This window comes from Myotis daubentonii, chromosome 12 (genome assembly GCF_963259705.1).
Source record: "Myotis daubentonii chromosome 12, mMyoDau2.1, whole genome shotgun sequence".
Classification (NCBI taxonomy): Eukaryota; Metazoa; Chordata; class Mammalia; order Chiroptera; family Vespertilionidae; genus Myotis; species Myotis daubentonii.
In genome coordinates, this window is record NC_081851.1 from 54,007,436 (window position 1) to 54,020,555 (window position 13,120).

A 13,120-nucleotide genomic window follows, 5' to 3' on the forward strand; every position below is an offset into this window, starting at 1 on the left:
ATAAGCATAACCAATGGACATAAGACACTGGGTGATAGGGGAGGCTAGGGGACTGTCTAGGGCGGGGGGATAAAATGGATACATATGTAATACCCTTTGTAATACTTTAAGCAATAAAAAAAAAAATTGTTATATAATTGGCAAATTTTAACTGCCAAAAAAAAAAAAAAAAGAAATTTCAAGTTACTAAAGGTCTTTAGTTCTGAGAAATACTTCGATTTAAAAGCATCCGGATTTATAGATTAACTGAGTTCAAAGAAGTGCTTAAAAACTGTAACATTTTTGATGGCTGAATGGATTTAAAAATATAAGACCTAGCCATATGCTGTGACAAAAGACTCATTTTAGATTTAAGCAAACACATAGGCTGAAAGTGAAAGGCTAAAAAATGATATTCTATGCAAATAGAAATCTAAAGAGAGCAGGAGGTAGCCATACCATCAGACAGAATAAGTTTAAGTCAAAAACTGTCACAAGAGATAGAGAAGGATGTTATGTAATGATAAAGGGGTCAACTCACTAGAAAGATAGGATGATTAAAAGTATATATAAACTCAACACTAATACACCCTAATGTATAAAGCAAACATTAAAAAACTAAATGGAGAAATAGACAAGGACACAATAATAGTAGGATATTTCAATATCCCACTTTCAATAATGGATAGGACATCCAAACAGAAGATCAATAAGGAAATGGAGGACTAGAACAACACTATACAGATCAAGTGGATATACAGGACCTATACAAAACATTCCACATAACAACAGTAAAACACACATTCTTCTCAAGCACACACAGAACATTCTCTAGATACATCACAGGTTAGGCCACAAAACAAGTCTCAACAAATTTAAGATTGAAATCACACAGGTATCTTTTCTACCACAATAGAAAAACCCGGAAATCAATAGCAGAAGGAAAACTGAAAAATTCACAAATATGTAGACACTAGAGGCCCGGTGCACAAAAATTTGTGCACTGGGGGGGGGGGAGGGGGTCCCTCAGCCCCACCTGTGCCCTCTCGCAGTCTGGGACCCCTCGGGAGATAACGACCTGCTGGCTTAGGCCTGCTCCTGGGTGGCAGAGGGCAGGCCCAATCCCTAGGTGCAGCCCCTGGTCAGGCTCAGAGCAGGGCTGATTGGGGAGTTGGGGCGCCGCCCCCTGTCATGCAAAGAGCAGGGCGATTGGGAGGTTGTGATGCCACCCTCAGTCACGCTCAGGGTAGGGCCGATTGGGGGGTTGGGGCACTGCCCCCTGTCACTCACAGAGCAGGGCCCATCAGGGGGGTTGGGGCTCTGTACCCTGTCACGCACAGAGCAGGGCCAATCAGGGGGTTGGGGCGCTGCCCCCTGTCATGCACAGAGCAGGGCCCATCAGGGGGTTGGGGCGCCGCCATCTATCACCCACAGAGCAGGGCCGATCAGGGGGTTGGGGTGTCGCCACTCTCACACTCAGGGCAGGGCCGATGGGGAGGTTATGGCTCTACCCCGTCACACACAGAGCAGGGCCCATGGGGGGGGGCGGTTGGGGCGCTGCACCCTGTCACACACAGCAGGGCCAATCAGGGGGTTGGGGCGCCGCACCTTATCACACACAGAGCCACAGGGTGATCAGGGGGTTGGGGAGCTCCCCCCTATCAGGCACAGAGCAGGGCTGATCAGGGTGTTGGGGCGCCTTTCCCTGTCAAGGACAGAGCAGGGTGGATAGGGAGGTTGTGGCCCCGCCCCCTGTCACACACAGAGCCGCAGGACGATCAGGGGGTTTGGGCGCTGCCCCGTCACACTGATCCTGGTGCCGGAGGCCTCGCAACTCCGCTGATCCCCGTGCTGGGAGGCATATTACCCTTTTACTATATAGGGTAGAGGCCTGGTGCATGGGTGGGTGCCGGCTGGTTTGCCCTGAAGGGTGTCCTGGATCAGGGTGGGGGTCCCCACTGGGGTGCCTGGCCAGCCTGGGTGAGGGGATGATGGCTGTTTGCAGCTGGTCACACACCCTTCAGGGTGGGGGTCCCCACTGGGGTGCCTGGCCAGTCTGGGTGAGGGGCTGAGGGCTGTTTTCAGGCTGGGGGTGACTGAAGCTCCCAACCGCTCCTTTTTTTTCTTTTTCTTTTTTTTTTATTCTGGGCCAGCTTTAGCTTTGAGGCTTGGCTCCAGCTCTTAGGCCTCTGCTGCTGAAAGTAGGTTTCTGGCCTCTGCATACAATGTTGCGATCCTACTGGCTGAAGCCTGGCGGACTAAAGGAGGTTTCTGGGGGTTTGTTTAGCTTCTATATTTGTTACATAGTTGCTTAGAGTTGCAGCTCAGAGGCCGGCAGCGGCAGGCGGGGAACATTGGAGTCCTCTGTCACTGAAGCAAGCAAGCCTCATGTTAGTTTCAAGCTGCCTGGCTGCCGGCCGCCATCTTGGCTGGCAGTTAATTTGCATATTTCCCTGATTAGCCAATGGGAAGGGTAGCGGTCGTATGCCAATTACCATGTTTCTCTTTTATTAGATAGGATTAAACAATACTCAATGGGTCAAAGAAGAAATAAAAAACAAAATTAGAAAGTATCTTGAGACAAAAATTAAAACACAACATACCAAAACTTATTGTATACAGCAAAAGTGGTGCTAAGAGGGGAGTTCATACTGGTAAATGCCTACATTTTTTAAAAAAGATCTCAAATAAAGAGCCTAACTTTATAGCTCAAAGAACTAAAAAACAAACAAAAACTAATCCCTAAGTTAGCAGGAAGAAATGAATAAAGATTAGAGCAGAAGTAAATGATATAGGCAATAGAAAATAGAAAAAAATATAAATAAAACTAAGAGTTACATTTTTTTTTAAATTAACAAAATTGACAAATTTTAGCTGGACTAAGGGGAAAATACTTAAATAAAATCACAAATGAAAGAGGAGACGTTACAACTAATGTCACAGAAAAAATTTTTTAAATTTATTAGAAGAAACTATGTGAACAATTAGGGGCCAACAAATTGATTAACCCAGAAGAAATGGATAAATTCCTAGAAACGTAATGTCTACCAAGATCCAATCATAAAGAAATAGGAAATCTGAACTGACCTATTCCTATAATTAGTGAGAAGACTGAATTTTTTAAAAAATATGTTTTATTGATTTTTTTACATAGAGGAAGGGAGAGGGATAGAGAGTTAGAAACATTGATGAGAATCATCAATCAGCTGCCTCTTGCACACCCCCCACTGGGGATGTGCCCACAACCAAGGTACATGCCCTTGACCAGAATCGAACCTGGGACCCTTCAATCCTCAGATCGATGCTCTATCCACTGAGCCGAACAGGTTAGGGCAAGACTGAATTTTTAAGTGGTAGAGTATTGTTACCTATATGCACATTGTTGTGCAACAGATCTCTTGGACTTTTTCTATTGGCATGACTAAAACTGCATCCCCACTGAACAGCAATACCCTTTTCCCTCTCCTCCCAGCCACTGGTAACCATCATTCTACTCTCTGCTTCTATAAATTTGACTACAGTCATGCACTGCTTAACAATGGGGATGCATTCTGAGAACTTTGCCATTAGGTAGTTTCATTGTTGTGTGAACATCATAGGTTGTACTTACATACACAAACTTAGATGATATAACCTACTATACACCTAGGCTATATGGTATAGCCTATTGCTCCCAGGCTACAAGTCTGTATGGCATGTTAGTATACAGAGCAACATGAGATTAAATCAAGCACAAGAGAAAATGATGCAATCAAGAGTTGTGGTAAACATGAGAGGTATGAGGCTGCTGCTGATATAACACAGGGTACTGTTTTACAATGAAAAATGTAAGAATTATTTTTATTCACTGCAACATTTTTGAATCACTTCAAAAAGTCTTTATTTGAATGACTGTTATGCAGCCAGACCTTGTTAGTGCTCTAGAAAATACAGGAGGAAGAGATAAAACCCAATGAATAATGAACTTATAACCCACGGACAGCTGACAGCCCCAAAATATGTGATGTTTACACTTTAGCAGCATTTTCAAATTCATGACCTCATTTATGAAAACAACCCTGAAAGATGTACATCGTTATTCCAGTTTCATAGCAGAGATTACTTGGGTTGAATCATTGCCTAAAATCATCCAACTGATTAAAAGGCAAATCTAAGATTTTTAAAAATAACAGTTTTATAGGCATACAACTCACATATAAAATTCACCCTTAAAAAAAAAAAAGACAATTCAGTGGTATTTAGTACATTCACAGAATTATGCATCACCACTAAGTCTAGAACATTTTTATCACGCCCCTCCCAGATAAACCCTGCACCTACTCAGTCACTCCTCATTTTCTTCCTTTCCCGGGTCCTGGAAACCACTGATCTACTTCACTTTTCTGAATTTGCCTAGTATGGACATTTCATATAAATAGAATCTCTACAACATATGGCCTTTTGTGTCTGGCTTCTTTCACTTAGCATAATGTCTTTAAAGCTCATCCATGTAGTAGCACGTATCAATTAGTACTTCACTCCTTTTTGTGGCTGAATAATATTTCATTGTGAGGATATCCCATATTTTGTTCATCAGTTGATGGACATTTGGTTTGTTTCTATATTTTGTCTATTATAATACTGCTAGGAGCATTTGTGTGTAAGTTTTTTATGGAATCATTTATCTCGGGTATAGACCTGGCTTGAAAAGAACCTGAATTTGAACACAGGGCACTTCATGCAAATCTAACACAACATAAATTATTGAAATTATTCTAATGACATCAGAGGCGAAGAGCCGTACGGAACACAGTACTGACCCGGGGGGTGGGTATAACCCAAACGCTGGGCATTGCTCTGCCACTCATTCTGGATATTCAGTGATTAGACTAGAATCAGCTCTGAGGTTTTTTTCCAATTCCAAAACAACTCTATGGTAGTTGACATCCAGTTGAATTTTTTTTCAAAAACAGAAATTGTGTTACCACTGGGATTTTTGACCAAACTTCCAAACTGACAGAAAGTAAAGTTCCATAAGATCTACTAGTGTGAGAACTCAAAAACTGCTGGAATAAAGGCCATGAGAAAGGCATATTTTTCTCCCTCCAGCCCCTTGTGGAAAATGAAGGCTCAACCAATGCAATCACTCAAGCTCGGAAAAAAACCAACACAAAGGAAAAGAGAGAGGGCCTGGGGCTCAGCTGGGGACAGGGCTCGCTCAGTGTTGTCATTTGCTAAATCCGCACATTCCTGAAGGCACAAAACACACAGAGGAGCGCAGCCCAGGCCAGCTGGCTCTCTGGAGGGCATTTCACTGTCACTGCCCTTGGGCTGGAGTTGCCAGCCAGCAAGTTCCCTTCGGGGCAGGAAGGGCAGTGTTTCAAGGGACTCTGCCAGGAGCCTCAGAGGCAGGAAATCAGAAGCAGTATTTATCGACCCATCCCATCTCACCCTCTTCAGAAAGAATCAGTCAAAATACCTCTTCAGACAGGGTGGAAGATCATGTAAATATTTACTTTGGTCGGTTAATTAAAAGAAAGAAAAAGTAAAAACCAAGAGAAGAAATAATTCAGCTCCAGGCTGCCTCCTCTTCTGATCGATCGATCCCCTGAACGTTCTGCCTCATCCGTTTTTCATGGGTAGCTTCAAAATTTGGAACAGTGATATTGGTTTTTTCAGATTTGTGCTTATTATGAAAAAAAAAAATGATTTCCATAAACCAGATAGAAAAATCAATCCCATTACTTTCTAAGTGACCCCTGATCTTTGGAAAGCACACCTTGCAAAACATCTCCTACCTTGAGTACAAAAATCTATGCAAACCATACTCTTCCCCCTACGCAAGACTTCCATAGGAGGCACTCAGCAAATGTAATGTGAGTTAAATGCAGCCAAACAGAATTCTGTATTATGCCACAGAGAGCCCATTCTTTGTCCCTGTTTAAAAGGCAGGACTTAGATGCTGCTCTGGAGTGAGTGGCTAAGACTCCAGCTCCAAGGTCAAAGGCAGGTTTGTTTCCTGCCCCCCTCCTCATTCTCCTCTTCTCTATCCCTCTTGTTGCTCTTCATTATCAATCCTTTTTATACTCATTTCCATTTCTCTCCTTTTACCCCTTCCCTCTCTATGGCTTCATCTTTCCAGTCTAGTCTCAAAGCAGCAACCAGTCAGTTTTCCCAAAGTCAACTAGAATCCATTCTATTCAGCGCTTTCCTTCTCTTTCCTTCCCTCCTAACCCATCCCCACCCCCAACAGGGACAGGGGGCCACATCAGAATCTAAGGTATAGAATGTGTCTTCTTTTAGTCATCTGCAAATTCACCCCATCTACTTCAAGACGCAGATTTTAAAAGTATTCAAGCAGTAGCATCCATTTAACCTGGGTTTGTTTTGTTTTGTTTGTTTTCCGCACTGCAAATTGGGTAGGATCTAAATATGCATCTGTGTCTCCCAGAGGGCCCCAAGCCCTACCATTTACAGAGCCCTTTCACAGACAACATCTCGTTTAAATTGTATGACAATCCAGAGTGGACCACAGCATTTAAGAGCCTTCTCCAAAGTCCAGGATCCAATGAGAGCAGAGCTGGGAACCCAGGACTCCTGGCACCAAGTCCCTAGCTGCCTTCCTCTGAAGGAAATAGTCCTCTGGTTCAACTCCCTGGCTTTTTCCTTGGATGTGGATGCCATCCCACCCTGTTTTCAGTCGATCTGCATTATCCGCAAACTTGCAGAAGACAATTCCAGACGAAATTCAGAGACAGGTCAAGACACTAAGACTGACTGGGGGGCATAGCAAAGGAAAATGTAGAAATTTATGATAGAAATTTATAGAAATCAATTTCTGAGGTTTAAAGGTTTCTAGGGGAGTGTTTGCTTCCTCTTAAGACTATTAGACATGCTTTTTGTCTCCCTATTTTCAAAGCAGCATCAGAATACATTGAACTCAAGATTAAGCTGAAAGTAAATGCGCATGCCTACTCACACAGGGAATAACAAGGATACAGGCAGACCAGGGTTTTCAACTTCGTACCCCAACACATGTGACAGATGGCATTTTGTTGGGGTTTTTTAATATATATTTTTATTGATTTCAGAGAGGGAGGGAAAGGGAGAGAGAGATAGAAACATTAGCGATGAGAGAGTCTTTGATCGGCTGCCTCTTGCACGCCCCACATTGGGGATTGAGCCCACAACCTAGGCATGTGCCCTGACTGGTAATCGAATTGTAACCTCCTGGTTCATGGGTCAGTGCTCAACCACTAAGCCACACTGGCCCAGCCAGATGGCATTCTGAAGCTTAGCACATTCCCTTGGTTGTGCCCAGAATTTTATAACCCCCAAAATATTTAGGGAAGCCTTAAAATAATTACTCCCTATGCTGAATGTTGGATAAGCAAAGGAGGGGCCCAGGCCACAACCAACATGAGAAAGGCTGCACTTACATACAACTCCTGCATTCCATCCCTTTCTTCCGCTTAAGGGATCATACTGGAATTCTTAAAAAGCATTATGGAAATTATAATAAATTTATCCTAAATTATCTGTCACAAATAACATCTTAAATATTAATAATACTGCAAATTACTTTTAATAAGCCTTATGAATACATTGCAGTGGTATGAAAAAGTGGTCTCACCAAAAACAACTTAGGGATAAAAATTTTCATGTTATTGTAGAAAAAAACTCGTATCTTCCTTGAGAGTCAGAGTGAAGCTTTTTCCGAAAGGGATCACATCTCACTCATTAGATCATTTTCCACAAATGTCTGACACGGGTGTGCAGCGCAATACAATTTTGATTGAATCATTTTAAATGGTCTATTCAGTATTCCATAAAGTAAATCTCTATACTGCCCTCCCCAGTTCAAAGAATCACTGAATTTTAGAGGTGAGCAGAAATTGGAGGTATTCTGTTCAATTAACCACACCAGCAAACATTTATCAAGCGCTCTGTGCTCGCGGTATGCTAAGTGCTTAACCTCATCTAACCCTCACAGCCACATCAGGTAAAGATATCATCATTTTGTAGAAGAGGAAAAGAAGGCTCAGAGAGGTTAAGCTACTTGCCGGAAACCCATCCCAGGTAGGCAGACCCGCAGTGTGACCAGGTCTGTCTGATCCCAAAGCCCATGTGTGATACCATCCATCACCCCCAAAGGTCCCAAGAGATCTGATGCCTGACTCTGCCAGTGTCCTACCTGCCACTTCCAAGTACTTTCCACCACTCCACCCTTCACTACGGAGAAAGCTCCGGGGCGGAAGCCACCATTTCCTGGAGCCAGGAGCTCTCTAAACTGGAAGGATTCTGTTCTCACCTGCGAAGACCCTACTTCTCCATAAAGCCCACCACGTGTATCTGCCGCTTGGACACCCCAGGCTTGGGAAAGGCAGACTCCGAGACAGTTTTCCCCATGATGGCTCAAGAACAACAACAGCTCGTTATCAATTTGGGTCAATTCTGAGACAGGCGTTTGTCACTCAGCCTGCCCTGTTTCCTGACCCTTCCTGTCCCCATCAACTGGACAGCCCACCCTTCGCGATGAAGTTTTTCAGACTTGCTGCCTAACAAATGCATTGATGTGCCACCTGCTCTTCAAGTGGCAATCTTGGCAGACTAATTCCCCAAACTCTGTGTAACTCCCTGCATTGTCCTTCTTCCCACGCCAACTCTCAACCACCTCCATTCTTAGTTGTCCACTTCTGCTGTTCTTTGCAGTTTCCTTTGCTTTTCTCCAGAAACCATTCAAAGAAAGTATAAATATGAAGTTCTACCTTATCCTGCAGATTGTCAAAATTGGATTAGATGCACTTGGTTGTTGAATCAGCATTCCAGATTCTCTGCAACTGACGACTATGTGCCCCTCACCCCCATCAGCGTGTTACCTGTGGATGACCCCAGGGTCCGGCTTCTCCGTATCTGCCAGGTGCTGGGGGAGACTGATGCTAAAGGGGTGTTCAGCAGACAGAGCTCAGGGAAGTGTCACCACCCTCAGCAGTAGCCTCCTGACATTGGCCCCACCAGAGCTGTCATTGTTGGGCTGGCTCCTACACAAGCCTCATGAACACAGCTGGACCCCAGCAACGCCCTCGCCTTTGCAGAGGGCTGAATTTAGTCCTTTATGCCTGTGACTTTGTTGCTCTATATCAATGCTGCATAATCTAGAGAAAGAATGTCTTCATGTCAGTGTCTGTGTGGTTTTCTTGGCTGTCCCCCAGATAAGGAATTCTCCGACTCTCCCCAGTGCTGGACCCCTCAACTGCCACACAGAAATGAGCCTGGAGCTGCATTTGCAAAGCCTCCCTGTTGTTTTGTATGGCTAGAGGTCTGCAAAAGTTACCCTCCTTGTTCTTCTGCAATGTATAGCCCGAAACAAAGCCAAAGTCAGGGAAAGTACAGGGTGCACAATGCATCCCTGAAGAATTTCCTTAAAGGTTTGCTATGAAAATATTTAAAATACCATTCCTATAAATTTAGTTTCCTTTAAAGGGGAAACTAAAAGTTTGAAACAGAAAGGAATCATAAGACAACACAAAACCCTAAGAAAAAAGTAAAATGAAAACGCTTGCAGAGTTTTAGCTCACAGGAGAAGGGCCCGCTACATGCACTGGAAGAAGTATTAACACATATGTTCTGCAGTCCATATAGTTAATCACAAACACGTGTGCTATTTAGTTCAGCTCTGTGACAGGAAATACCATTTGTAAAATATTAAACCACACCAAAACCTGTCCATGCCTTCAAATATCATCTGTGCTGCTTCTAGCTGAGCTCCCCAGCCCCACTCCTCCCCTGGGACACTTAACCTCCACTTTTCCAGGATGAATTTGGTTCCCAACTATTATTTTTACCTTGTTCTAATAATCTGCTCATTTCCTAAATTTAGAGAGTAGTAGAGACAGATACCAACTCAAACTGGCTAGTCCCAGCAGACAGTCTTTACATGAACAAAGAAGAGATTTAAGGGCAGGCAGGGATTCTGACTTCAGAATCTTATTCTTCTTACCATGACAGCTTTTTGTATGGTTTTTTTTTTGTTGTTGTTCTTTTTTCAGCAAAGCAAGTAAGAATGTATTGGCCACAGCAAAAGCACACTTAGGTGGGATGTTTCTTAAAGCTGAGGACAGTGAAACAAGGAAGGGCTTAGCATAGAAGAACCAACAAGAGAGCCTAGGCTGGGCTGCTTTAGCTCACTGGGGAGTCAGAGAAAAAGGGGGACTTGGAGACAGGGTCAGGGAATTAGTCCAGGAGGAGTTGCCGCTGCCCATTGCTCCCCTGGTTGCAAATCTTCTGGGTCCCTTAGAATTTAGAGATTGCATGCCTGATGGGGGGAGGGAATGGCATGGGCGTGCTCTCTGAGGGAGAGTGCACCATCATGACTGCTGTTGTTTTTTAAATATATTTTTATTGATTTCAGACAGGAAGGGAGTGGGAGAAACATCAATAATGAGAGAGAATCATTGATTGGCTGCCTCCCTTACATCCCTCACTGGGGATAGAGCCTGCAACCCGGGCATGTACTTTGACCGGGAATTGAACCACAACCTCTTGGTTCATAAGCTGATGCTCAATCACTGAGCCAGGCTGGCTGAGCACCACCACGACAGTTTTACGGAGTATCCACACCAGGTTCATGTCACTGTCATAGATGCTATGGAAATTTGTTAAACAGAGGTCTCTGGGTCTCAGTTTCTTCATCTGCAAAATGGTGGCAATATGTACCTCTTATGTAAATTGTCTCATAATAGGTACTCAATAGAGTAGTTTTCCTTCCTCTTTCTCTCCCTCCTGTTTCCCCTCTCCCCCATTCCAGCCTTCCTTTCTCTAGCCAGCAAGAAAGTAAAGAGCCCAGATCTTGGAGTTGGCGTTGGCATCGGGTCAACTTGTTACACATCCTTTTCTAGAACTGTCTCCATTCTGCCTGGCACATGACCATGCCTCTACCCTGCCCTCCAGATGTGACCTGTGCCTGGACCCATGCTCAGGGCTTCTCCTTTGGGAGACAGCATCTCCCAAAGTGGAGAGAATTTAATAGTGTGGGGACAAGACCCAGGGCCGAGGGCATTTATGGGTCTCTTCATGGCAATCCTTCCCAAAGCCTATGGCTGACATGAAAACCTGGGACCATGCTTGTCACCCACAACGCTGACTCAGCATCAGTCTATACCACTGGTTCTCAACTGGAGTGACTTCACTCCCAGGACACATTTGGCAGTATATGGAGACATGTTTAGTGATCACAACTGGGGGTGGGGCATGCTACTGATCTCTAGTGGGTAGAGGCCAGGGATGCTGCCAAACATCCTACAATGCACTAGATGGTCCCCATAACAAAGGATTACTCAGCCCAAAATATCCCTAGCACTGAAGATGAGAAATCCGGCTCTCTGGTGAGGAGGTCAGTGAGCTGAGTGTGCCAAGCAGGGTGACCATCCACATGCGTGTGTCTACTTTGTAGATAATGAATCGGAGACACAAATTTGGGGATTTGCCTGAGGTGGCACACTCAAAATAAAAGTGCTGTCAGAATTGAACCCTGTCTCGGGCCCAAATCTCATGCTCTTCCTCCTAAACCATAATGACTACCAGGGTGGGAATCAGAACAGGAGAGAGCCCAGATAAAGGAATATTTTAAAAGATTAGACAGGACTTGGACACCAAAAGTGATCTAGAAAACAGGGGGGAGGGAGAGTCCGGCACTTAGAAAAGCAGCTACAGAGTGATACCATTGTAATGACCTGGTTATTATTTAACAGGAAATGAGTAAAGGGAAGACTAGACACTATAGACATGCCATTTATAGTTTTGCTAGAAAGCTGCAATTTAACACTCTCCAAGTCTGTTCCCTGCTGACCAATGGAGGAAGGGACTGGACAAAGGCAGCTGGACCCATGCCCAGTAAGGTCTGAGTAATGTGGGAAGGTGCTTAGCTGTCAGCCACACCTGGGAACAAGTCAGTGGACAAGAATAGGTGTGGCCATCGCAAGTGCACTAAGTCTAAATATTTGAACTCCTAGACAAAGGGAGTTCACTCTCTTGGCTCCTGGCCCTCTAGCCCTCTTGGGACTCTTGCTGCAGGGGGCACGTTACCCTGCATTCGCCCACATGGCCAACAGCCGTGTGGGGTCCACACAATGGACTGGTGGACTTCACCAAGCCTGATGCTGAACTGGACCCAGCTGCAACATGGAACGGAGACTCTAGCCCTGCTTCTAACTTTGCTGAATCCACAGCTGCTCCTTTTCTAAGACTGCATTAAGGGACATGGGACTTCTAAACCCAAGGAATATAACTCCAAATAGTCTTTTACCTCATCTCATTCTCCCATGGGGGGCCTCTAAAAAATGCTTATTTCAGCAGCACCTCAAGAATCCCCCTCCCATGAGCGACAGGGAAATCTGGCCCACTCATTTCTCCAGTAACAACAGGAGAGGCAGGCAGAGGAGCAGGTCAATCACGAATCGGTCTGAGGTCCATCCCAGTGGAAATACCTAGCAAGGAGCTAAAACAGGAGACCGTACCTGGAGAGAAAACCGGAGGCTACACATGTAGAGCTGGGGGGCTTTCTCCAGTAGGGGAAAGCTGAATGCAGGAGAGAATGAGAGAGGCCACAGGGCACCAAAGCTAAGGACCCTATCATTTTACAGGAAGAGGAAAAGAAAAGGAGAAACTAAGTCACACAGAACAGGCCAAGGAAAACCCAGGAGATGCAGAGATACTCCCCACCCCACCCCAACCCCCCCAGGCAAGGAGTGTTTCTATGAGCCCTTGAAGAGCTGGAGAGGGTAGAGATAGATGACCTCAGGGTTGAGTGATTAGGTCAACAGTGACAGGGTTGGGGGCGACTTCAGCAGAAGGTGGGCATGAAGCATGGCTGCCAGCCTAGAAGCCAAGGGAGCAGGGATGCTGGGGCTCATGAATAGACAGAGGCCAGGCTCAGCTGTCCATGTCTCAGCAACTCCATCCCTATACCCTCCCAGCCCCCTCCACCTTCCCCGCCCCCCCCACCCCCCCATTTTGGGGGTTTCTGCTGCTCTGGGGCTGAGTTCTTTCCTGGTGGACTGGTTTCTGGCGGCCCTAGGAACAGCCTACCGCTTTGTACCCTACCTACCTTTTGGTCTCAGAAACACAAAAGGGCCCCAGGGCTTCCCACTCTCCAAAAACTCCA

The 13,120-nt window shown here is 45.1% G+C and overlaps 1 protein-coding gene across 6 annotated transcripts in view; it reads right to left on the reverse strand.

Annotated features, from left to right (window-relative positions):
* Positions 1-13,120, reverse strand: part of STON1 (stonin 1) — a 47,464-nt gene that overhangs the window by 13,088 nt on the left and 21,256 nt on the right. The gene's annotated exons all lie outside the window — the stretch shown is intronic.